This window comes from Rissa tridactyla, chromosome 1 (genome assembly GCF_028500815.1).
Source record: "Rissa tridactyla isolate bRisTri1 chromosome 1, bRisTri1.patW.cur.20221130, whole genome shotgun sequence".
In the NCBI taxonomy this organism is placed as follows: Eukaryota; Metazoa; Chordata; class Aves; order Charadriiformes; family Laridae; genus Rissa; species Rissa tridactyla.
The window spans coordinates 120,061,506-120,086,626 of NC_071466.1; positions in this window are offsets into that span (position 1 = coordinate 120,061,506).

The window sequence follows — 25,121 nt, forward strand, 5'->3', positions numbered from 1 at the left end:
ATTTAGAAATATATAACTATTACAGAGGATAGCAGAAAGAAAGAGACATTATTTCAGTGCCTTGCTTGGCATCTTTCCACTACTTTACCTTGTCCAGATTTCAAATTTGCAAAGGCAGGTCTACAATGGAATTTTCTTTTATAACTTTACATATGATGTTGGACCAATACAGTTATGTCAATAAAACCTTTTTTAAAAGTTTTTAAAAAAATAGGTATCTGGTTGATTTTAAAGAGGATACTGGGCTAAGAGAATTGTCACAGAGGTGACAGGTTTGTACCTGTACCATGCTGCTATGGTAACTAGTAAAATCTTTCTCTGCTGACAAAATTTAATGCCCAACTGGACCTTTTGGCATTATTGTCCTTTTATGTGCTCCTTAATACTTTCATATTACAATAATCCCTACTATCAGAAGATCAGTATCCGAAGGCTTATCATGTAATTAAAAATGGCACAAGATGGCAGAAAAACAGTCTTATTTGGTAAAAAGAAAAAAAAAAACAAAAACCTGAATGGCTCAGTCAGAGACACCCATGAGTTCTTCCAGTGTCTATGATCTGAGTATTTATCCCTGAATGTCTGTGCCTGCAACTGGGAAGAATTCTCCTTCCTCAGTCTTCAGAAGTATTAGTGACAAATTTATGGCTGTTTTGGAAGAGCATTTGTGGTGCTATAACATTTTTCCGTCCCTGCTGGGGGTAGTAGAGCCTGCTTGCAGGCAGCTGTGAAAGTAGTGGCATTAACCAAGTTCAAGTCACAGAAGTATTCGGTATTCCCAGTAAAGAAATCGTGTTAGTAGTGCCAAAATATTTGTTCAGTGTTTTGAAAATAAATGAGGACTAGTATAAGTTATAAAAAAACAGAGTCCTAGAAGATTTCTGCCTAGCTGAGGGTTCAGTGAAATTAATAAAAACAAGGTAGGGGACAGACAGAAATTGAATTACTTTTACTGATGGTCATTAATTGCATGTATGAATTTGCTCCAACTCTGCATCCATCACTGTATGTAAGAAAGTGTTACTGGTAAAGAGGAAGGTGACAAGAGATTTGAGGAAAGGGTAAGTTTGCATTAGAAATATACCTGAATCCGGCTTGTTTAGCATGGCATAATGAAGGGACGAAACCTTTATCTCTACAGATACACCAAAAAAGTAAATGGAAGGAAGAAAAGCTATTGAATTTAAAAGAGAAATGTGAGCACAACTTAAAAATTAGTGTGAACCAGTCATTAATAAATTCAGATAGGAAATCATAAGAAAGTAAAGAAAAACAGAAAGTCTTGCTTTAAGCTGCTTGCCCATTTAGGCAAGGAAGGAAAACTAGTGTGTTACAGATTCGGGGAGTGAGTTCAGTGCAATATTTAAGCAGTAATTCATTCCAAGCTTTACAAAAAAATTCATTCTCTAATAGCACAACATATAAATGTTGATTTTCTGTATTTGTATTGACTTTGAATCTTTTTCTAGTAATATTTATTTTCCTAGTGTCAAGTCATCAGCTTTAGAAGGATCATGTCCGCTGTCATACATAGTTTAGTGTTTTGCATAAACATCAAAATGGACCAAGCTCCTTTCTTCCTCACCACAGCTGAAAATAATGAAGCCAAAATAAAACACAAAGATATTGCTTTAAAAAACAACTGAAAAATAATCCCTCTTGGTTTTCAGCTAACTAATGATTCTAGAGGGTTTGCTTTTTGAAAACATTTGGAATTGGTAGTACTTAAAGCAGCATAGAAGAGTGTTTCGCATGACCTCCTGTCTTCACCTTTCTGAATACTGCATGTAGTTTAGATTGTGTTTGCAAGGTAAAGTTAAGAAAGAGCCGAAATGTAACCAGATGATGAATGTACTAGATTTTAAGAATGGTTTGCACATATTGTTTCCTTAGAGATCTTAATAAGTGAAATGCACTCCGTACTCTGGGACTAAAATGCTAGCAGCATGGTAACAGGAGGAAGACGGGAGAAGGAGACAGGTCACTGTTAAAAATTGTCAGGGCCCTCATGGCATGTGTCTATAGGCACTAGTTACCCAGAGCAGCCCCACCTGGGACCCCAGCCGTGTAGCTCCCACCCGTGGGCCTAGGGCTTCTGCCTGGGCCTGGGTCCTTGCCCAGGCTGGCTGTGGCGGAGCAGCAAGGGCAGGGGCTCTGCAGAGGAAGAGGAGCCAAAGGTAGAAGACAGCCCATGCCTGTTCCCATGCTGGACCCAGGGCAGGAGAGCAGAGCAGGTCTGCTGACATGACGGCCAGGCAAGTCCCTCCTGCCAAGGAACCTCTGAGGTCGAGCTGAGCGCTTTGCAGTGGTAGCAGAGGGTCAAGGCTCGGGGCAGGCTTACCTGCAGCCCAGGTGGGGCAAGGAGTAGGGCAAGGACCTGTTGTCACGTCCCACTCCCAGTAAAGAGGGAGGGTAAGTGACTTCAGATTTGTAAATTCTCAACAGCGCGGACTAAGGCGAGATAAATCTCAAGGTCCATATAGAAACATTTATTAGCTTATCAAAATGGTTAGTATAGGTCTTAACAAGTCCACGATAATTGGTTAGGTATATAAAAAATTATGGCAAGTGGTGAGGTATGCATTGTGTTACTTAACAACAGGGATAGGACAACTTCTTGCAAGCGGTACTTAAGGTTGTTACTTAACAACTCTAATTGTTACTTAACAATTCTAAGAGAAAAGAGAAACTGAGGGATAGAGAAAGGAAAAGACGGAGAAAAAAGACAGAGATAAAGAGATCACCGGTCCTGGTTCCAGCGTCTTTTTCAGGGAATCTTCCCAGGCATAATCTTCTTTCTTGGAAAAATCTTTCCAGGCACGGTCTTCTTTCTTGGGAAGAATCTTCCCAGGCACAATCTTCTTCTATTGTTCCTTCTTTGTTCCCCCTAGGGGCACTTATTTTCCCCTTTTATGTTTGCTGAATTAGCCAGCCTCGTCTCAGATTTCTCCCTTCTCCCAGGTGACGTTTAGCATGATTTAAGTGGAGACACGAGTGCCATAGTCATACATGTTTAGCATGATCTCTATAATCTTCATTAGCATATGCAGGGGTGTGCGCTTTCATATGCATTTTGCGGATGATGAAGCAAAGGTCACTCATCGGACACAATGGCCTTGAGAACTGTTCTTTGAAGACCAGGCCTGCGTTATTTATTTCCTTGCGAGTGTCTGAGGCATTCCATTGAAGGCTTGGAGGGCCTTCTGCTCCTCATCAGGGAATTTACAGTCCGTCCCTTACACCTGTGCTGAGGCATAGCTTCCCATACTGAGAGTGAGTCAGTGGAGCCCTCGGGTGAAACTGATCTGGGCAGATAAGGGTTACTGGTGCACTCAGGGCTCTTGAGAAAAATTACCCGAGAGCTCCCAGATTTGCAGCGCAGAGGCCTTTCTGAATGGGAGCATTAAAAGCTAATTGATATTCCAGTAGTAGGTACTCCCTAGATCAGAGCCTACTGTGCTAATTAAAATGAAGTCCTGACTTGCAGTCTACATAAATGAGGTAGGTGAACAATGGGTAAAAGGACGTTCACTGTTCCAGTTTGATTGAAAAGAGATGCAGAGAAGACCCCTTCTTACCCCGACACAGGTTAATGGCAGATACAGAACTGCGCACCAGGTTTCTAACCTCTTATTTGTGAGGCTGTCCTATTGCTGAAATTTCCGGTGAGTCTGACTTGGGCATGCCCTCTGTGAGACGTGGGAGAACAGAGCAGTAGAAGGGTAGTTCTTGGGCAGAACCTGCAGACTCCGCAGTCCAAGTTACAAGCATGAATCATTCCCATGCCCCTACAATAGTTAAAGGATTTTGTTCTGTAACTAGGAAGTATTGCTTGATTTTTTTATATATTTTTTTTAACTCTCCACACCGGAGACTTTATTTTTGTAAGAACAGCAGTTTTGTTGTTTGTTTTGAAAGACAGCACTGTTGTACTGGCTCAGCCCACCTTGCCCCAGCTATGACTTGGCAGTGGTAAGTTTTTATATTATCTTCTGGGGAAGCAGTGCAGACCTCCTGATCCCTAGCTGAGTGGTGACAAGAGTGAGCCAGGTTGATACTGGAACCAGTATAAGGCATCAGAAACTGCCTGCACTGCTTGCACGCTTTGGGTTTGTTGGTTCGGTGCCTGGGATTCTGGCCGGTTTCCCAGTCGTAGGTTTTCAGGTAGCAGAAGTATGTGGCTACTCAGCATTACCTTATTATCATGGTTAATTACTAGTATGAATCTGCCACTGGCACACTGAGCAGTGACTTCCTGCACACAAATTTAATTATGAAATAAGAGGGGGTTTTATTAGAAAGTAGCAGTTCTGTTTAGCTGCAGTTCTATAAATGTCTCTTGAATTTAACGTGAATGGCATTTTCCACTCAACAGGTTGAGTTTTAAAATTGTGTGTGCATCGTTGGTTTCAAATATTCCTTTTGTCCCAGTGTTTGAAATAAATACTTTATAGTTCAAATAATGGGAAAGTTTGGGGGTTTTTTCAGAGAAAAATGAGATGTCTGAAGAAAGCTGGTGTAAACTGAAGCAGATGAAGGAACACTATGTGCTTTTCTACTGTTCAGGCCTTTTGTGTATTAGAGAGGAGGCTCAAGCTTAGGTCATGTGAAATGGCAAATTCTTTGTAGGCAACTTACTCTAAAGCTTTGGATACGAAGGGGTCACATCTGATGCATCCCTAGAGAAGTCAATAGGTATCTGTTTTGTACCAGCTGCACACCAGTGCTGTAGAAGCTTCGTTAATTTTCATTGATTCTTCACTTTTTCTTCCTCAGTGGCAAGAGGTATTTGTTACAATTTAAGTCATATACTACAATGATGGGTACCTTAAAACATGATTTATGCATAATCTATCATTCCAAATAGAGGCTACACAGATGACTTGGGTTTAGAAGTAACTTACCCATTGTGTTTATAATGGCACGAATAAATCTGTTGCCGTCTAATTGTTTCATCTTGTATATGCCAGGATTTTTCTGACTTTGTATCTCGTAACACATCCCTGTTTCCATAAATAGAAATAATTTGCTTAAGCGCTTTTCTTCTGAATACTTTATTATTCAGCTCACTGTCTGTGTTGGTTTTCATGAGGTCTTAATCAGATATATCAGTCTCTCTCTGGATTGCCTTTTTACTATTCCATGTTTGTGCTTGTGATATTTTTTTTTTCCTCCCACAAGATTTTATTCGTTAACTTTCAGGTTTTTTCAAACATTATTTCTCTGAAAAAGAACAGTAAATTTCTATGTCTTCTCATGTACCAGGATGCAGCTGCGATGAGCACAGCCATTGGCAAACTGTGACCCTGCTCCAAAAAGTGGGGTAAAGGATGAGGGTTGGGTTAATCTTTGGAGGATAGCAGTTATAATTCTGTTCTAACTTTTCAGAGCCAATGTTAAGAAGAGCTCAGAATGATGCTCTGAGTGGAGTGTAAGAGGTGCATCCCAAAAGCACATCTCATTGCTAATCTCTTTGCTAATCTTATTCCTGTTGTAACTATTGAAATTAATGTAAAGGCAGGCAAAAATAAAATGTATGAGCTAATGTGTTGTGAAAGACAATAATTTCAAACAGGGTCAGAGGTTAGGACTGGAAAATTAGGAGACTGGTGAATTGGTTCATTGAAAGGGAAGAGTCACTTTTTATGTGTGATCCTCAAGTGGTTCATATGCAGGGCTGGCCATGTGCTCAACAGGGAAATAGCTTAAATAGTGCTTGTGTGCTGCACAGACAAACATTAATAACAAAAACAGAAAATGAAGGGTAAAAAAAAGGAAAAAGAAAAAAAGGGGGGAGGGGGGGAACCTAGAAGAGACAAAGGAAGGAAGGGGAGGAAGGAGATGGAATGGTGTCGACATGTGCTGACCATCATTGCTCTCAAACAGAATTTTGCAGGAGATCTTAATTTCAACTGCATTTTGTGGAATTCAGCTTCTTCACAAGAAAAAGTAACATAGCTATGCTAAATGTCTATGGCAAAGATCCTTTATATAGATGGTCTCCAGGTCTCCAGGTATTGACAGTGGAAGTTTAAGGTATTAATTCAGAAATATTCAGCCACTAAAGGGAATTGCCCTTTAATGTGGTTTTGTGCTACAATTGATTAACAACGGTTTATTAGTTGTCCAGGGGGAGCTGAGCACACACTCAGGCTGTGGGTACATCAGCCACCAACTGCTTGGTCAGACTGATCAATACTCTCTTTGTTCTTCTTTGTACTCATCTGTCTGTAGCTCCCTCTTGTTTTTTTTTTCTCATCTCGTTCATAGATTGTGAATGTTTTGGGGTTGGTTCTGCATGGTGAAGATCTAGTTTATGGCTGGAACTGCTATCTACCACAGTAATAGAATGAAAATGGCAATGGTAAAAATAATAATATGCATAGATCTGGAGAGGGATCATATGTATTAAATCTGCCTGGGGTTGCCTCTCAGTTTCATGCTGTATGACTAGGTCCATCTGTTCAGAGCACAGCTATTGTATGGTGCTGTATTTTTTAAACCTAGGAACAAGCTGACAACTTTCAAACTGCTGCTTCATAATAAGGTGCCATATTATCCTCCTCCAGCTATTTCACACCTCTAGCTATTCCCTTCAGGCAGATTCTAAAATGAAATTAGTGTGGGGGTCAGTAAAGATTATGCACAGTAAAGAAGCAATGAAAAATGTTTGAAAGAATGTTAACCAGCACTTTACACCTTTATTCCCAGAGGCGGTGGGGTGATCACATACAGTATGCATTAATACCAAATCAACACAAATCATTCATAATGTCCTGGGCATCACGTTGAGAAGAAGAATGGAAAATACATAACATACATAAAATTATAATAAACTATCATAATGTGGACAAAACTGAATCTATTAACCAAGACAGTCATTTTCACATATTCCAGTGAGCTGTTCCTCCACTTCTCACTCAGAGATAAATGTCAGAACACTAAAGAGCTGTCATGTGCCATTTGCCTTAGGTAGCCCCTCGTATCTACCATTGTCTCTCCTATTACAAGCATGTACTTCTGATGATATACAACTCCGGATCTGCAGAATATGCCAGCTGGGCCTCTGTTACCAAAGTGACTGAAACGATAGAATAAGGAAATCCATCCCTCAGAGCCACCTTGATTGAAGAGTCCTGATTTCCATAGCGAACTCATTTAGGGCTTGTTATAAGGCGTTGCAAGGTTTTCTGTAATCATACAAATAATGACCATCTCCTAGTGGACTTCTGCTATTCCTTTGTAGGGATGCTACTGTTCGATTTCTGATGTGCCACCAAGAGGTGCGATTTTGAGAACATACAATAGTTAATATTTTACTTAACTATTTCTGCAACAGAGTAAAACCTTATTGTGTTGAGGATCCCGAATGCCGTGTCACAGTGGGAGAGAATTAAGTTACTGGACAATTAGAAAAGAAAATTACCTTCTAGGAAAGGTAACACACTGCTCCCCTGTCTCCCTTCGTCTCTGACACGGTGAATGCTCTGCTAGTCACCAAACTGATTCATTTGCACAAGCAGGAAAGAGAGCTACTCGGCTTCTGGCGGTGTGTTGTCCAGAAGGTTTGATAGTGTCACTGAATTTTGGCCAAGGATGAAGTCAGGTTGATACACATGATAAGCAGGGGTTTGTTGCTCTCAGGGTTATTTGCTAAATCCTTTACTCTGTTTTGGAACATCATCAGTGAGTTATGGGTGAAAATGGTTTGTTCTCCCAATCTGTAAATTTGAGAATTAACAAAGTTTTTCAACCAAAACAACTCCAGAAGACCACCATTGCCACCACATCTTTTTTCCTTGACATTTATTTTTTCTATTATGGTGCTTGACCACAAGTTTTGTCCCTCAGATAATCATCAAGCCATTTTCTGCTATGTATTCTGGAGGGAATGGAGGTTTTCACGTTTCATCCTATTCCTGTAAAAATTGCATTCCGAATATTTAATGATATTTTTTGTCAGAATTAAAATATGCTTAGAAAAGAAAGATGCAAGTTTAAAATGTGTGGCTATTCGTTAGCCAAAAAAAAAAAAAAAAAGGCAAAATATTCCTGATAAGCTCTAACTTTCACATATTTAAACCAGCTGCAATGAGCTTGTAGGTCAGGGGAATTCCTTTATTATTTCCTGAGAGCCATTGCAGTCCTACAATCATAAAATTAAGATTGTTTTTTTTTTAACTGATCTTGTTTCAGCAGTCTTGTAAGTCTCATCAGGTGTCGTTGGAAGCCTAATTTATTAGTCAAAATAGCAAAGTGGATTTTGTTTATTTAACTATTTATTAGGCTCAAGTTCATTTATTTAGAATATTTAAACACACGGGGAGAAAACTGCCAAAATAGCATGTGAGGATTTGGCGTACTGACTCCCGTTGGCTTCAATAGGAGTCATGCAGCCTAAACCACAAATCCCACTTTAAGTATATAATGGAGGAAGATTAGGCTTAATCTGGGCAATGAACCTGAAACCATAAAAATGTCAAGTCTTTGAAAAGTTTCAAGGTAATATACATACTTATAAGAAATTAGACAATGGTATGATGTTGATGCAGACTATTCCCTTGTGACGAAAATCTCTTTTTAGTGTTATCTTTCCTGTATCGTTTAAAGCTTCCATTCCGTAAGGCTGGTGGCTAAGGAGTTTTATAATCTCCTTTCACAGCTGTCATGCGCAAATAGATACCCAACTCTGTCTTGTGTTCATCCTGTTGACAAGCTGCAGCTAGACTGCAGATCACAGCTGGTATTACAAATAAGCAACATGTTCATAGCCATATCTAGTATCTTTAGAAAAAGGATTATACAAGCCCTTAACTTCAATTATCTTGCTTTTTTTATGTGTAAGAGCTTTGGTAGAGTCAGTGAGGAAACTACAAGACTGGGACTATTTAATATGAGAAAAAAAAAAAGTGATATTGTGTCCTTCTCTTGACCCACTAGCCCACTTGACCCATCCTTTCCATTCCTGTATATAAACACCAAAATGAAATATGCTGTTTAATGGGGGGGGGGGGGGAAGGGGGGGGCGGAAATCCAGGTAATCAAAACGTTTAGATGGGAAACTTACACGCAAGATACAACAAGACATTTAGGATATTTTTAAGGTCATTTGAATCTTGTCTTTACAGTTTTTATGCTGGTATCTGAATTCCTCCAAGTCTCCTTCTTTCACTGACCAAAGATGTGCTGTTGCTAATTTTGGTGTCACCTCCATTATAGAGCACTCAAAACAAATCTTGTTTCTTTTTCTGCAGTTCTAACTCTTCTAACAGAAGTGTTGCAGCCATAAGAGAATAGTTACAGCTCTTTGGTAGCTTGTGCTTTGATCAGGTTCTGCAATGTTCCCCTCCAGGAACAGCAAGTCATTGTGAGTCTCTGCTTGGCCACACCTGAAACCTGACTGTATTTGGGTAAAGTGCACAGAATTGAGACATCTGGATCACTTTTATGTGAACTGCTCGTTGCTGGACACATCCTAACTAGAGAAAGGACCAAGTTAACTTCAAAGCTGTGTTTTCAAATACTGTGGGAAATTGAGTCAAGGTGGCCAGTTGGCATCCTCTAGCAATAGAGCTGTTCTATCTTCACCTTGAATGGAACCTCAGCAGGGGTCCTCTTGGAACACTTGGAACATCATAAGGAAAATTTGGAATACAGGTTAAAAAATGCTAGCAATTAAACATTGAAAGCACCAAGCAGTGGAAAACACTACTTTCCTGCTCACAAGCTGGCACCTGTATTTCTACTTGAGAACTCTGAAAGTTATAAATGAAACTCGGCTGTCACTAGCGGTGCCTTCAAGGTGTTATGTACTGGGCAGAGGTACAGAGCAATGTCGCCCAGCACCAGCAGGAGGTGCAGAATCAGGCCATTTAGTGAACAAACGAATATAAAATCCTAGACCTATCCAGTGTGACATATCACCCTGCACATGTATGTTTGCTGTGGCAAACAAGCCCATCATGCTAACTATACAAATACTGTCTGGCATCGCAAATGTTCTCAATATACATCCACACTTTGCAACACTCAGTTCTATCATCTTGCATTTACTAACACATCAAATGCTTATAGTTGCTTCCCTATATAATTACCTTGGATGCCACTATATGAATAAATCGTGTCTGGTAATAACAGTCATGTATGGAAATCTGGCAGGAGAATCTTAATTACAGTTGAATCTGAAAGTTTGTAGTATAATGCATTATACTTGGTAAAGAATGAAACACAAAGAAAAGATAGTGAAGCAATAACATAGTTGATTGCTAATGAATAATGTGCTTAGGCTATGTTTGACTTTCAAATCTATACCCATGACACCATTTTAAGATTACATTCAAAAGTGCATTTGCATTCAAAGTGAAACCCATTTAGGTTATACCGACTAAGTTCTGAATTGTAATATACATCTGTGTCTACTCAGCAGACTACAGTTCCTGAAATCTGTCTCTTGTCTGCTGCAGTGATTGGATTGTTCCTGTCCTCCATGTCAGGCGAAGCACTTCAGCAGTTCCCTCAGAACTGTGGTTATTGTGAAGACTGTCCTTGATTTAAGTTGCTGGAAAGTGGGCATATAGTCTTTCCAGAAGCTGGAATAATGAGCTTTATTTCAGAAACTGCAGAAGTCACTCATTCCCAGCCAATCTTCAGGAAACAATTTCACCATAGAAGCTTGTTCAGGTTTTTATCGGAAGCATTAACGCTTTCAGACTTTTGACCTCCTCAGAAATGCTTGTTTCTATCTCAACCTTAACACCAACTATTACTGGACCCTAAGAGACAGTTTGTCTTATTTTATTAATAATTAAACCAGCAGATAAATAGACTGTACAAGACAGCTGCCATGAATCATTTATTAAAATTTTTTGTTTGTGGCTGTCGAAGAAAATCCAGTCTCTGTATTTTTGAGGTGTCTTAATTTATCAGAAAAGACCAGGGCGCAGGAGCAAGTACCTAATACCAGTAGTGGCACTATCCTCCCAGCAGAGCTGCTGAGAAGAACAGTGTGGAGGTGAGGGGCTGAGCTCTTTATGGTCACCCATGGTGTTCCCCTCATCTTGCCAAATGGGTTTCAAGCCAGCAGACTATCAAGATCATAATTTTGCAGTTCTTTTTTATTTTTTTTTTTAATGGTGCTGGGATATTTCCTCAGAAAAAGGAATTGCATCCTTAAATTTCTAAGCGATAGCATAGATTTAGGGTAAATTAGGTTAATGGGGTTTTAAAAGTGGAAGTTTTCTGCCCTTGGTATGTCTGTTACTGACGTGTTATGCATAACAGCATCCCATAACAGCATTAAAGAGGAAAGTTAAGAATGAAAAAGGTCCAAAACTATACACTTTCTTTTCTTTTCTGTTTAGTTTAGTTACTAGTATGTACTTCTGACCTTAGTTTTCATAGGACTGTTTCTATGTTTGACACTGAATGGTCTTAGTTGCAATTGGCTTTTGAATCAGAACTATCAGGAGATTTCTTAACAATTATGTCCCAGTTTGCTTTTGTTTTCTACTTCAAAGACTGTCTTCCACATCCCCCAAACCTCTCTTTGCATTAACCATAACTTAAAAGCAGTAACAGTCCCATTTCACCCCTCTAAACCTTTGCTTGCATGAGACTGAAACACAGTGTTTCCTTACACAACTGACAGCTGGTTTTAGTGACTTGAAAGGAGCATGCAGTTCATACACTTCGGGGGTTTTTGATGCTTTCCTGAATGCCAGCCTGAGAAGTTCACCATTTAGATTGTATTTCTGATGCGCAGCTTTTGTTTCAAAACTTGAATTACAATTTAGTTGCTTTCTAAACCTTTGCCCTATGAAAGCCGTGAATTCCCTGATAGCTTCCAAGCGTGATTTTTCCAGATCACAAACTACTCTTCCCCAATGTGCGCACCTATGCCTGTGATCAAAACATGAACCTGTGGCTTCAGTGGCACCCCTCTTTGCAAGCTCCGGGACTCTTATTTAGCAGAGGAGGTAAGAGGTTTAGTGCAGCTTTAATACTCTTTCATCAATCCTCATTTGGTAAATATTCGGAAGACATTCTTTTTTTGGTGGTTGAACAGCTCTAGAACAAACATCTGGTTCAAACATCTTCAAGTTTTCACTTTGTCGTCAGTTTACAATCAATTAGAGACAGGCTTTTACCCTTTCCGGTCCCCAGTGTCCTTAGTTGTTTTTTATTTCATTATCAAAGGGCAATCTTTTCTGTAAACTTTTTTAGATTTACTGTGTGAAGAGATCGAAATCAGCATTGATGTGATTAAGGATGCCAATAAGCTTTAACTGAATTTCTTCAGAAGCAAGAGGCGCATAGCTGCTGTATATAATAAACTCCAAAGAAGAATTGTATCATCTCATTTATACTTAGTTCTGCAGAGAGCATTTGTATGTTAAGATTAAGGGATTTTTCTTTCCTGGAAAGACAAAAATCAGCTCAAGGTTGAAAAAGAAGTTTGCCTTCAGATATGATTTTCCTTTTCACTTGTTTTTTTTTTCCATAATATCCTACTGTTTAGATTTCTTTCCTGCATATGAGGTATTTAGTTTAACTAGCATTGTATTTTGACTGTGTGCAGTCTTTCTAAGCTTGAAGCCTACTCTCTTCAGCATCCAAGATCTTTGCTCAGCATTTTTGCTAGCGCTGAGCTCTCTCCTGCACTTCACTGGTAAGTGCAGCCAACCTGTGGAGTCTCCCAAGTTCTGCAGCTCCAACTTTTTTCAGGATCGTTCCTTATGAAAGTTGGTCAGATGTCACAGAAAGTAAAAAAGCCAGTCCTAGGAGTTTCTGTTGTCATCATCAGCATACGGCCATATAAAACACAGTCAGCATGTTTGTTAGCAACAGCAAAACCCAGATGCCTTCAGCAAAAAGGAAAGTCAGTTTATCATGCAAAGGAAAGGAACAGGAATACAGTCTGGGATTAATTAGTGGACATCAAATGGACTAGGATCTGCCAAAAACAGAGGTCTGTACTTTGGCTTCAGTCAAAAACACAGAGAACAGAAGGATTCAGGTTTTCTCTCTAGATGTGTATTTGCTTTGCAGCTAAGTTTTGCATCTAAAAAGAGTGAGTAAATCTTCGTGGAAAGGCTAAGGAAATCCTGAACTGTGCCCACATTTTTGTGTTCAAAAAATGAAAACATATCCAACTGTAGATGTGTAAGTGAAAAGTAATGAGGGAAGAAGTCACCACAGTGATTTTAGTTTTATAAGTTGTCTGTCACTTATTTAAAACAGTGCAAGAATAGCATGAATTCAGTAACTTGTGAAGACACGTTGCTCATTACCTTAAATGTGATTTCAAAACTTCTGTTTCCTGAGGACAGAAAGTCTCTGATTTCTTATCAGTATATAAACCTACTGTGCTATAATGAACTCTCCTTTAGCATTAAGACTCAGATAGGATCAACAAACAGCCACAGTGATTAAGAATATTGAGTATAGGTTACTGTAAAAAGGTAGCATAACCTGCACATGTCAGTAGGTTTCTTTAGTATTTTTTAATTTAAGAACTAATTCTACCTGGAATAGGCTTTGGTGTGGTTTAGAGGATACATGTATAGTCAATAGGATACAGTCAAGTCAAGGTTAAATAAGACAAAGAAATTTTTTCTCTTCTATTTTATGGGAAGCAGTTTTAGCAGTCTTTTGAGATTTTATGCTTTAGGCAGAATATAATGAATTAATATAAAATCCACTTCTATCTAGGCAGGTGGACAACTTCAAAAGCACAAATAAGATCATATATCAGTATGAATTAGTTTATTCACCTTCGGATAAATTGGCAGTGGTCAGATTCAACACATGCACTTATCCGCACACTCACACACACCCAAAGAAAAATAATACTGATGTGTGTTGATTTTGCTGCTGTCCCTGTAAGGCGGACAGCATTTAATGAGTACAATAAATCAAGAGCAAGACTGCATCTTAAAGCAAATATTTATTTGATCATTTCAATAAATAGCTATGGTCCATTCAAATGTGGATGTATGAATATATTGAGATACTTCTGAATAATGCAAATGAGGATTAAAACTTTGAAAATGTTGCCATTTCCATAACAACTGGACATGAGAGTCAGCCCTCATTATTTGCATTTGCACCAAAAAGGAGATGGGCAATTATTCTCAGGCAGCCACTTCTGTATGGAAGATGTGATTGAAAAATGAGATTTTCAGGGTCCTGAATGTGGTGGAAGTTCAGGGCTAGCATGTTCTGCCTCACTTTAAATGTTGAGAAGATAAAGCTTTTCTTTCCTAGAGCCTGACCCAAGACATACTGATTTTGGGGTGGATTTTTTTCGTTTGTGTCAGTCAGCTTTGTATTTGCTCTTTTATGAGATACTAGAACACCATAATACCCTGAAGTAAGTGGCACCAATTGTTGGTACTGCCAGGCTTTCTTTCACTGGCATTCCTGTGAGTTCTTACTGATGACTGCGCAAAGGTGAGCTGGGTACCTGGGGGGTCATCGCCTGGGGCATTTGGCACTTTGCAAAAGTCAAGACCTTGCTTTTCTGCCATCTATCTGCTTACTATGGTCTATGGTGTCCTTGCTGAATAGTTGATCACGGAGTTTTCAGTTGTGTTGTCATGAAGAAAAGCAAAATACATGGATTTGGCATTAAAATACTATGTGCTACAGAACTCAGAAGATAAAAATGTTTAGTGTTTAATGCTTTGTTTGTTTGCCTGCTTTTCTCCTATTTTTTTCTGTTAGGTCATAGCATTTATCATAACTGTTTATGGGAGCGTACTACCTTACAGTGTACTGCAGAGAAGCCCAATATTTGAAACTGCCCTACCCTAGTGGAGATCTCATGCCATGGAATCATTCCTTCTACAGGTTTTACCACGTTTTCATGTTGCACTAGCAAAGTGACTGGCCCTGCTCTAAATAGATAAAGGAGGAGCTCCCATTTGCAGCTGCATCTGTTACCTTTTCTAAGAACCTAATTCACAGCTGGTGTAGAGGGTAGGGAACAGGGGTAGAAGTAAGCCTACCTAAGCCTAAAGAATGCACTCTTGAGCCAGCACAGGAGCCGCGGTTTTAGGAGGTACATAATGACTAGTCTGACTAGACATCATAGTCTGACTTTGCTATAGTAATAATTGGCTAAAGGTTTGGTGTTTCAAGCAATTCTGAACACATTTCTTTAAAAACAAGGCAAGACATTTGTTCATCTCAAACTCCATAGCTACAATGTAATGTACTTCAGGGCACAATAATGTTAAAGCTTCATCAATGTTATCTGACAAGTACTATCATTATGGGAACAAAGTGCCCTGTGTTTCAGACTAATGGTTTATATGGACAGTGGTTGAGTCCTATCTCATTTCTCCAGTCTTCTGACAGAGGCTATGATAAATGGATTGCAGCCATCTTAAATTTATCATTATTATAGTGTACTAATGCAAATAAAACCTTGTAAGGACCTTGAGTCTCTGTATAGGTGCCCTTCTACTGTTTTTTTCCTGTCAGTGCCGATGTATAGAAAACACGGAGAAAACCATCTTCAGAACTTGGTTTCTGGATGCCATCCTTTCTTGACACAAAAATAAAACCATAGAATCTTAGAATACCAGGTTGGAAGGGACCCCAAGGATCATCTGGTCTAACCTTTCTTGGCAAAAGCACAGTCTAGACAAGATGGCCCAGCACCCTGTCCATCTGAATCTTAAAAGTGTCCAACGTTGGGGAACCGATCGAATCTGAATGATGTTGTGTTGTAACTATACATCACTGGTACTGTTGTTTTACAGATGAACTTGAACTACATCTCAAGCAAAGTTGAATCAGGCTAGAATCGCACAACACAAAAAGTGGTACTTATAAACATGGTATATTACATTTTTCTGTTTCACAAAAAAGAGCTCTAATTTCTTGTGAGGAGTTTAAGAGAATCTTGGGCTCAGATTTTGTAGGGAATAACAAAAATTAAATCTTACACTAGGTTGACTTTTTGCCATAAAATGTCGCTTGTTTGAAGCTGCTCGCAAGCTGTAGCCTGAGCAGAAGTCCTGAGGATATGAATTAACAAGCAGATGGTGTAAGTAGCTCTCAGAAAACTGAGGGACACATTCCAATGTCCCCATTTAACTCATTTGATTTTGTCATTAACTTCATCAAGAGCAGGACTTAGTCCTGGCTGCCATTTTTCCAGGAAAACCTTACCTAAACAGTTAAGATTCTGTTTTGGCTAATGTTTTTTGCTGCTTTTACAAACAATTTGTTTTTTAACAGCAGACACCATCAACATTTAACAGGACAGGCGTTGGCTTTGTTTAATGTAAGGAATTTTTTGACTATTGCCAATTTGCTACAGCTATGTCAAGACTGTAGACCTTTGGTACCTTTGTAGAACAAAGGTAAATGTGTAGGTTTCACAGACAGCTGTAATCCTGCTGCAAGCTCACAGGCAGGGCACATCAGTACATAATGCTCCGTCATCTGAACATATCTTCCTTTACTGATTCCTCACTTTTTATGAAGCATTCCCAGTTGTATCTGCAGCTAGTCGGGTAGTATCGTGCAGTTTCTGAAGACCATGTACAGAACACAGGATGTAAAAAATGTAAACAAGTCCTTTTTAGCTACAACATCTCTCTGCCACCCACACAAGCAACTAATTTTGACTTCTCAAGTGTTTTGACCAGCTAGATTAAATCATAGTACTGTACCTAGATGTGCCCATCCCATTTTTCTACTTCTTATGTTACTGCACTGAGAACGGTCCTTCACGCCTGGATTTTTTTGCAGAGCTCCAGGTGTTAGGAACTGCTTTCATTTCAGTCTTTGATAGAAAAATCATCAAAAACAAATTATTGAAATTAATTTCTATTTCATTTGGTAGTTGTAGCCAGTGGATTATAGATTTTTCCATGTTTTTAAGTATCTGGTATTTACAGATGATCATTTGAATACTTTACAGACCGTGGAGAATTGGTGAGAACAACAGAAGTATAAAATTATTAAATTATAAGTTTGATGCATATTCATGCATATCACAGAATTATTCAAGGGAAAAAAGTACATAAAAGTATCAGAAAAACACCTGAAATGATCCATTTATTTAATTAAAGGTAATATACGGAAGCAGTTGAGATACTACTGCAGCTGTGATTAGTATCTGACTATACTGATTTACTATTATTTGTAGTGCCACACTCTTCTCCATGCTGTCTGCTGTTATTTTGAAGTGAACTCTGAAACAAAACTTATCTGTCTTGTCTCCAAAAATACAGAAATTATAGTTCTGTATGTCAGAGTCTTGTAACTCCCCACTGTGTGTGAAGTCATAGTTGCATCCGCAAGGGCCTTTTCCCCACCTTCATCAAACAGATAGTAGGAATGATTTCTGTTTGCAGCGTTTTCATCCTTACAGCAATCATAGTCAGAACCTGCTTCCTGTTGGCAGGTTGTTTTAGCTAAATAGCAGGTATTTCAGATCATGTCAGGCCAATTTGCTTAACTGATAGCAGCATTTATGCTATTAGGGTGTTACACGTAATATTCTTTCAACAGATATAGATACACACATACACATATGTCTATATTACCTATACATTCTGCATAGTTATAATATTCTCTGTCTCTGGGAAACCTGCTCTATTATTCTGTGCTGTGTATAAAAAACAATTTTTTCTAACATCACAGCCCGAAGTATAAGACAGTCTTCCATTGTGCAGGTGGATATTGCTTCCCGTAAAGCAATAGCATCCAGCCCCTCTGGTTCATAACGTTTTTCTACATCTCCGCTGCAGGAAAGGGGAGGGTAATCACATCAAAGTTTAGGCAATGGGTATCTGGACCTTATTTGAAATGCAGAGAAATGTAGAAATACGGTGGAATATTTATCAGTGTATTTTTCCAGGTTTTTTATTTTAGAACTGGCTAGCTTCTAATGTATGCAAATTAATTCTTTGTTAAAAGAAAATTTCAAGTCCAATAACAATAACTTCAGTGGAAATGAAAGAGTGGTTTGCTCCCTTGAACCTCTGGGGGAATTTGACCAAATTAATTTTCTTAAGCAACATCATAAATCCAGAGAAAGAAAAACACATTTAGATAAATGAAAGTCTGTCAGAGGCCACAGTGCTAGTGGTGTTGAATTGGACAATTAATTATGTATTTTGTGCACATCATAAATAGTGAGCAGCTTAAAGGATGATGACTCAATAATATAGCAAGAAAGAAATCAGACAGAGTGAATCTTTTATCAATACTTCTCCCCTGTGACCCGTGTTTCACTCAATGCCGCTGTGATGATGCAATGAAAGGATCAGAGTGCCGAGATACCCAACCCTACTGCCCGTTCTGACAGCTGCAGCTTTCTACCATGAGGTAAATTAAATAAGCCGATGTGGTCAAATAGAGAAATGCAGGGGTAGCTCTTTAAGCTTATTAAGTCTCATTATGCACAAAACTTCATGCACAAGCTAGCTGTCCCGTAATATCAATATGACAAAGCAATGTGTCTGTGGAAATGCTTTGATCTCCTGATATCAAAGAAAGAAGATTCATACTGCTCTTGTCCACAGTATTTATGTATGCAAGGCTGAGAACTCATTCGGTAAACAGAGCCTTACTCGTGTGTGCATCTGCCAGAAAGGGTCTGACACAGCTACAGGGCCGACTACACCTTCTGCTTTTTTCTCAGTATCTCTGCGTGGACGATGTTTTCCTTTTTCCTTTACCCAGCCTAAGACTTCATTTAGGTGCTGTTCTCCAAGAGGAAGTCTGTTCTGTCCTTTGATTACAGCCTGCATAGATCTAACTGAGCTAGCCTTAAACAAGACAGCTCAAGTTCTGATGGTGCTGTAGTTACAAAGGTGCAGTGCTCTGTGCAGGCTGCTTGGTCTGCCTCTAAGGAACTGTCGAAATGTGCAAGTGTCCCAGCTGCACTGAGCTTTGCACTGCACCGGATAATTTAAAATTACCCTGGGTACCTGATCTTCAGTTGCACTTTTGGCTGTGGAATAGATGTATCTTAAGAGCTGCCTTGTGATAGGTACTAACTGCACTTGAGTGACTGAGCCAGTGCATCTTCAGGTCCTCCTTTCGAGAGCTGTAGCCATGCGTTTACATGTTTTGGAGGACAGCCTCCCTCCTTAAACTAAAGTTTTGTTCATTTTAACAGTAGGAACAAAATATGTGGTTGAAAAGTCTTAAGACTAGTGTAAACAAATTTTGCTGTTCCTGAATGGCAAGTCAAGCAAGCTCATGTTCATTAATATTCTCTATTTTGTAGTCTGACCCTCCCTAAAAAATCACTCTTGAAAGCATGATCATATTTTAATTACCCTTTTTTCTGTTGCATTCCTGGACATTCTTTTTTTCTGGACAAAATTTGGTCTGTTGTTTCTTCAGGAAATAAAACATTGAGAGCTAAAGTTTGAGCATTGTTCCTTAATGGGAACAAGGCTTTTTAAGTTTCAGCTGTCTTTTGTTTTGTGCTTGGTTTTATCTCATAAAGCTGCAAACCAAAAAATGCACAGGGCTGATATCCCAATAATTGCATCCTTCACTACTTTCATAAATGATTATAAGGAAGTTTCCACCCTCCAGCATGAGTTCAGCTGAAAAATAGGACATCAAAACTGAAAATGAAGGTTGGCATTGAGTTTGAACAAAAGAAGGAGGTAATAACACTGCTAAATTGCCCTTGCCCTGCGGAGTGTTGCCATACTCTAAAGACTATCTACCAAAAGGCAGCAAGGGGAGCTAAATTTCAGCTCATATGTTAAAACTTGTATTTAGCAGCCATTTTTTTTGACCTCTTAAGGGATTCTGTCCTTAAAAATATTTCTGGTTTTGGTGTGTTTTTGCTTTCCTTGTTTTGTTGCCTAAAAGCTGTGGAGCCATACTACCTTTTACACTTGCCATAGTCATAGGTGTGATAACAAAATGGAGTGAAATTGCTGTCATTAGGTGTTTGGTGGAACATCTGAGGTGGTCTTACGATCTGGTGGCAACTGTGGAGTCATCGGTGTAAGGAGATCTCTTGCCATCAGGAAGAGCTATCTGAGGTCATTCACTTTTGCCTCAGAGAAATTCACCCACCTGCAGTGGGTGCAGGTCACTTGTGCCCATCTCTTTCTCTGTAAGCTGCCTCTCCTATAATAAAAATGCCAACACACCTTTTTGGTTTTCTCTTACTGAATAGTTACAGGTTAGCAGGTAATTATGGGACTCTCCGCTTGTAGCTGGGCTGAGGCCACCTCAGCAGCTGATTAGCAATGGAACAGAACTCAGCACAGATGAAAAGAATATATATTATTAGGACTGTATACAGCCTCATTAAATGTTTCTCAGTAGAGATGAGGGACAGGTTTGTTTCCACAAGCTGGGCTAATATTTCCGATTTTGTGTAGTTGTTGCGGCAGCTGGTTACCTGAGGAGCAGGAACACACTATGGCTGTCCTTGAGATGCTCACTGAGGGCCTGACTGTATCACATCATGGTATCTTTCATGGCACCATGAGCCCAGGTTTCCTTCCTGAGTCATCATCACTCGTGTTCCAGGATGGAGCCAGGAAGCAGACAGGGCCAGACCTGTGAGGGGAAAGTGCTCTCATTCCCCTAGCTTGAATGAAGCTGTTATTATCCATGAAACTCACAACCTGGCAGAGGGGGTGAGTCACAGATGGCTTTCCTTCTGGCCGAAACCATGTTGCTACATTAGCCAGGTGGTGGTGGCAAGTCACATGCCAGTACTGCTTTGTGCAATGTTTGTGTTGTGTTTCTCCAAGTGTTGTGACCATTACTTAAGGGACCTACTGGAGATTTCAGGGTATTTTGGGGAGTCATGGATGGTGACAACTTATCTTTTTGGAACTCCTTCCTATCCCCCAGCAGCCCAGCCTTCACCTCAGGGAATGGCTTTTGTCCAGTCATCCCCCACAAGAAGCACCTCTTCTTTTAGTCCTCCTTTCCTGTCCTTCCAGAAGGTGTTGTTTACTTGTTCTGTCAAGCCAGCACAAAAGCGGGATTGTTACTATAGGTAACAGACAAAGGCTTTTTAAAATATGTTGGTTCATCAGCCAGAGGGATTCCATTGACCACTGAGATGTGGCCAGAGCAGGCCATTTGCCAGCAGGTTGTGAAGGAAAGTGTAGCCAAATTACACTGTGAACCCTGCTTGTAATTTGAATCTGTTGTTTGCAGAAGAGTGCCATAACGCAACTTGGAAATAAATGAGGCTAAATTTTTCTGGGAGATATAGATAAGGTAAATATTTGAGTAACTTGTGGGTTGTTACAAGACCTGTAAGATTTCATGTGGGACCTGTTCTTGAAGATTTTGAAAGCTTAGGCCTGGTGCGACTTTGGGCATGTTAACAACATTTCTACTAGTAAATGGAGAGGGTCAGGGCATTTGCCTGAGCAGTGCTCTGTGTTTGCCCATTTTGTTTAATTGTTGACCCTTACCTAGCCTAATTCTACAGTTTCTCAGACAATCCCCAAAACTAGGTCTAGGGATAGTACAGACCAATGATTTTCCCAGTGGATAATGCAGACACCGTATTTTGGGAGGAAGAGAGGTTAGCTGTGTGGGCATCATCTGTACAATGCCAGTTGTACAGAGATGGAGGCAGTTGTTGTGATGAGCAGTAGAGAAAGGACTAAACCAGTTCCCTTTCCATACAGGCGGAAAAGAGGTTTTATTATTATTATATTTAAAATATTATAATTTATGTATCGTCTTTGCTCTTACCTGTCTTCAATTCAAAGCTAATAACACAGTAAAGTTTGCTAAATTCCTCACTCATTGCACAATGCACATTAGGTTTGTTCTAAAGTCTACTGCCAGCTACATCCTCAATGCAAATTCAGTTTTATGAGACTTAAATGCTTGTTGCCCATGCACCTGTTAAGACCCTTTATTTTCAAAGACCCTAAGTTGTCTGGCTGTGAAACAATAATAATAAACAGTCGACTATCAGTGGTTTTGGGGTTGTTTTTTTTTTGCCACAATCATTCTGTGGTTGCAGGTCACAGAAATACAAATAGGAATTTGAATAAATAGATGTACTTCAACAAACCTAGACTTAAGCCATTGGTGCTGTGGGAAGGTTTACTGAAGTGAGCTTTCCAAGGAGTTTTCTCATGGTACCAAGGGATAATTTTTCTTGATGTAAATATGAGATGGGGTAACCACTTGTTTGTGCCCACTTGTACTAAAGGAATTGCCTTCCTTTGGCTGATATTTGCCCTCAAATTCCGAATTATGTGAAAATGACTGCTTGGAGCTTGGCAATGTATTGGCTCATCAGCATTCACTGACACTGCTGAGAGAGACTGTTGATAAAATCAGGGAATCAAAAAAGAAGTAATGTGTTTCCTAATTCCTGTGCAAACTCTTTTCTAAATAGGCACTGACCAAAAATTGACTTTTTTTTTTTTAAATTCCTATTATCTACTGCCAAAAAGTCATTTATGCTTCCTAGAAAGTCATTCTTGTGTTTGTATTACCCACCTGAAGACTGGCAAAATAGTATATATCATACTCTTCGGGACCACTGGCCTGCTTTAGTGGTTGTCTTGATTTGCATACTTAAGTCCAAGGTATAGCTATAGAATAGGTGTCATGTTGGCATTTTCTGCCTGCCTCTTTCAAAGTGGTTTCTTTCCTGAAGCCTAAGGGTTTTAACAATTCATTGCAGATACAGTGCGGAAAGAACCCTTGAGCCGACTGAATGAAAATCTCGAACCAGCTTTTTTTCAGTGTAAGCGATGTAAGGCAGCTAACGTGTTTGCCAGATGTAGTATTTGTGATCATGTTTTTTCCCTTTTAAATTTAAAGTTGATCGGGAAAAAAAAGAGATTTCTAAGGATTATTTTTTTCCATATTACAGATTTTGAAAAGGATAGGTTTTTTTCCCAGAAGTTCTGTTTGCTTTAAAATGTCACCTTTTTTATCTTCTCATCAACATTGTCATCACCATCGTCATCAATACCATCTCCAAGAACAAAAAGCCAACGATGTCCAAGTCAATACCATTGTCAATCCATATCAGTCCATGGTCAATGTAATTTCATTCAATTTCAAAAAAATGCCATTTTCACTTTTCTTACGTGAAGTCTCAGAACTTCTTTACCAGAAGGGAAGGGAAGACTAATCTTTCTGTTTTCCGTTTAATGATGGATTTCTGAATAATGAAAGAGTGAGGAGGGAGGAAGAATAAGATACTCTAATGCTTAATACCCTTCTTATTTTCAGAAATGAAAATGAAACAAATATCTTCAGTTTCAGAATTCTATAATAATGGAATAATCAATAGCATTCATGAAAATAATATGCATTTGCTCAAATTCATTTCTACCTGGGAAATAAATATACATTGCGGTGGCTAAGAATCCCCTCCCCCCGCCCCCCTTCCCCTCCCCCCCCCTTTGGTAAATAATGTTTCCAACACAAAGGCAACGGTTTTATTTCTCTTACTGTTGCTGTAAAGCAGCAGTGTTACTCTGGAAAGGTAAATATCTAAACAAAAGGAAATAATTTGGAGACAGTCAGAATTACCATCTATCTTAATGGTGCAATAAAATGCTCAGATCTGATACTGAAGTACCATTCTGAAGAGCATATTTATATTCAGAGGCCTTAAATGAGCGTATTAATGACCTTACACTGGATAAGAGTTTGCCGTGAATGGCACCATCTGTTTTCTAGGGAAACTTTTTCTCCATAGGTACTCTTGAAACAGAAAAGAATGATATTCTGCCAAAACTAGTCTCCTTTTTAACAAATCTACTAGTATCTCCTTTGTCTTACCTCTTATCTCACAGGAGGTCATAAAATATTTTGTCAGTGATTCATGAGAAATACATATTATAATTCGTCTCATTTCCGATTGTTAATTTTCTTGTCTGTGTGTGGAGGTGGGAACACATTATTCCCTGTACTGAAATCGGAAGCAGCTTCCTGCCATTTAGTATGTCCATTACAAAGTGTCGTAGTGAAAGCAATAATGGATGAATATTGAAAAGTGCAGAAGTTTGATGTGGTTAATTACAGAAGATGAGGTGATAATTCACAATTATCCATGCCACCCAGAGAAAGCAGACTGGCTGGAGGAAGCCTCTTCTATCTAACAGAGCAGTCTGTGTTTGGTACCTTGATCCAGGTTTTGTAACCTTCCCACGAGTTCATCTTCCTTCTTCTCCACTCTCCAAAGAGATGTCCCTGTCTACACAAATATCCCATTTATGGTGACAGGAACAATTGCTGGAAAAATTAGCCTCGGTGTGTCCCTGATATTATGTTAAACAGGAGGAGCAGGTGAAGCTGGGGCTTAGAATTGTCCTGTGAAAGGGTAGTGCCACCTGAAGACTGTTTTTTTGCTGTTGTATGGAGTGGAAGGCTGGAATTTTTTTCTGGAAAAGACTATTCCATTGCCTGTAACAGCCTCCACATCTCAGCCTCCTTCTCTCAGCAGTACCAGCAGCCTAAGCTTCCAGGTTGAGCTGCACATGCAGGTGCTGTTTTTGAGCTGAATTTCTGGCTGGAAAACCAGTTCTGAATTCTTCCTGAACAAGATGGTGTTGGTTTAGCCAACAGACCATCTGTTTGTGCTGAATGCTCTGACAACAGAAAGGATCACAGAAACAGGGAAGTACTGTTTTATAAAACCTGGCAGAAAGGCTTGATGGATTTCACATAGGAAGCATAGCAGAGAGGAGAGCTAAAGCTAGACTTCTGATGTCTAAAACTGTTGCCTCTCCACCCCACTTTAGCGCGCTGTCTCATTAATCTTCTGGGCTGTATTGTGTTAGTTCCTACTTTGTGTGTAGGCCTGCCATTAGATAAAAATATGAAAAAAAATACAAGCTTATCAAAGTTTCTGATAACTCACTGTCAGGTATGTCTTACTGTTTTCATTATTAGTGTTGGTCAAGACTACCCAACTTTTGGAAACACACCTATGAATAAACTCTTGGTTTCTCCTTCCTTTTGAATCTAGCATTAGTTGTCACATGTCTATGTTTAGCTTTTTCCTTAATCCATTAATTTCCTCCTATAAAAAATATGCAAGCTTTTCCCTAGTGTATCCATCACCATGTCACTCGACTTCATTTTTCACAAGTCTCTTGATCCTCCTCAGTCCTGTTCAG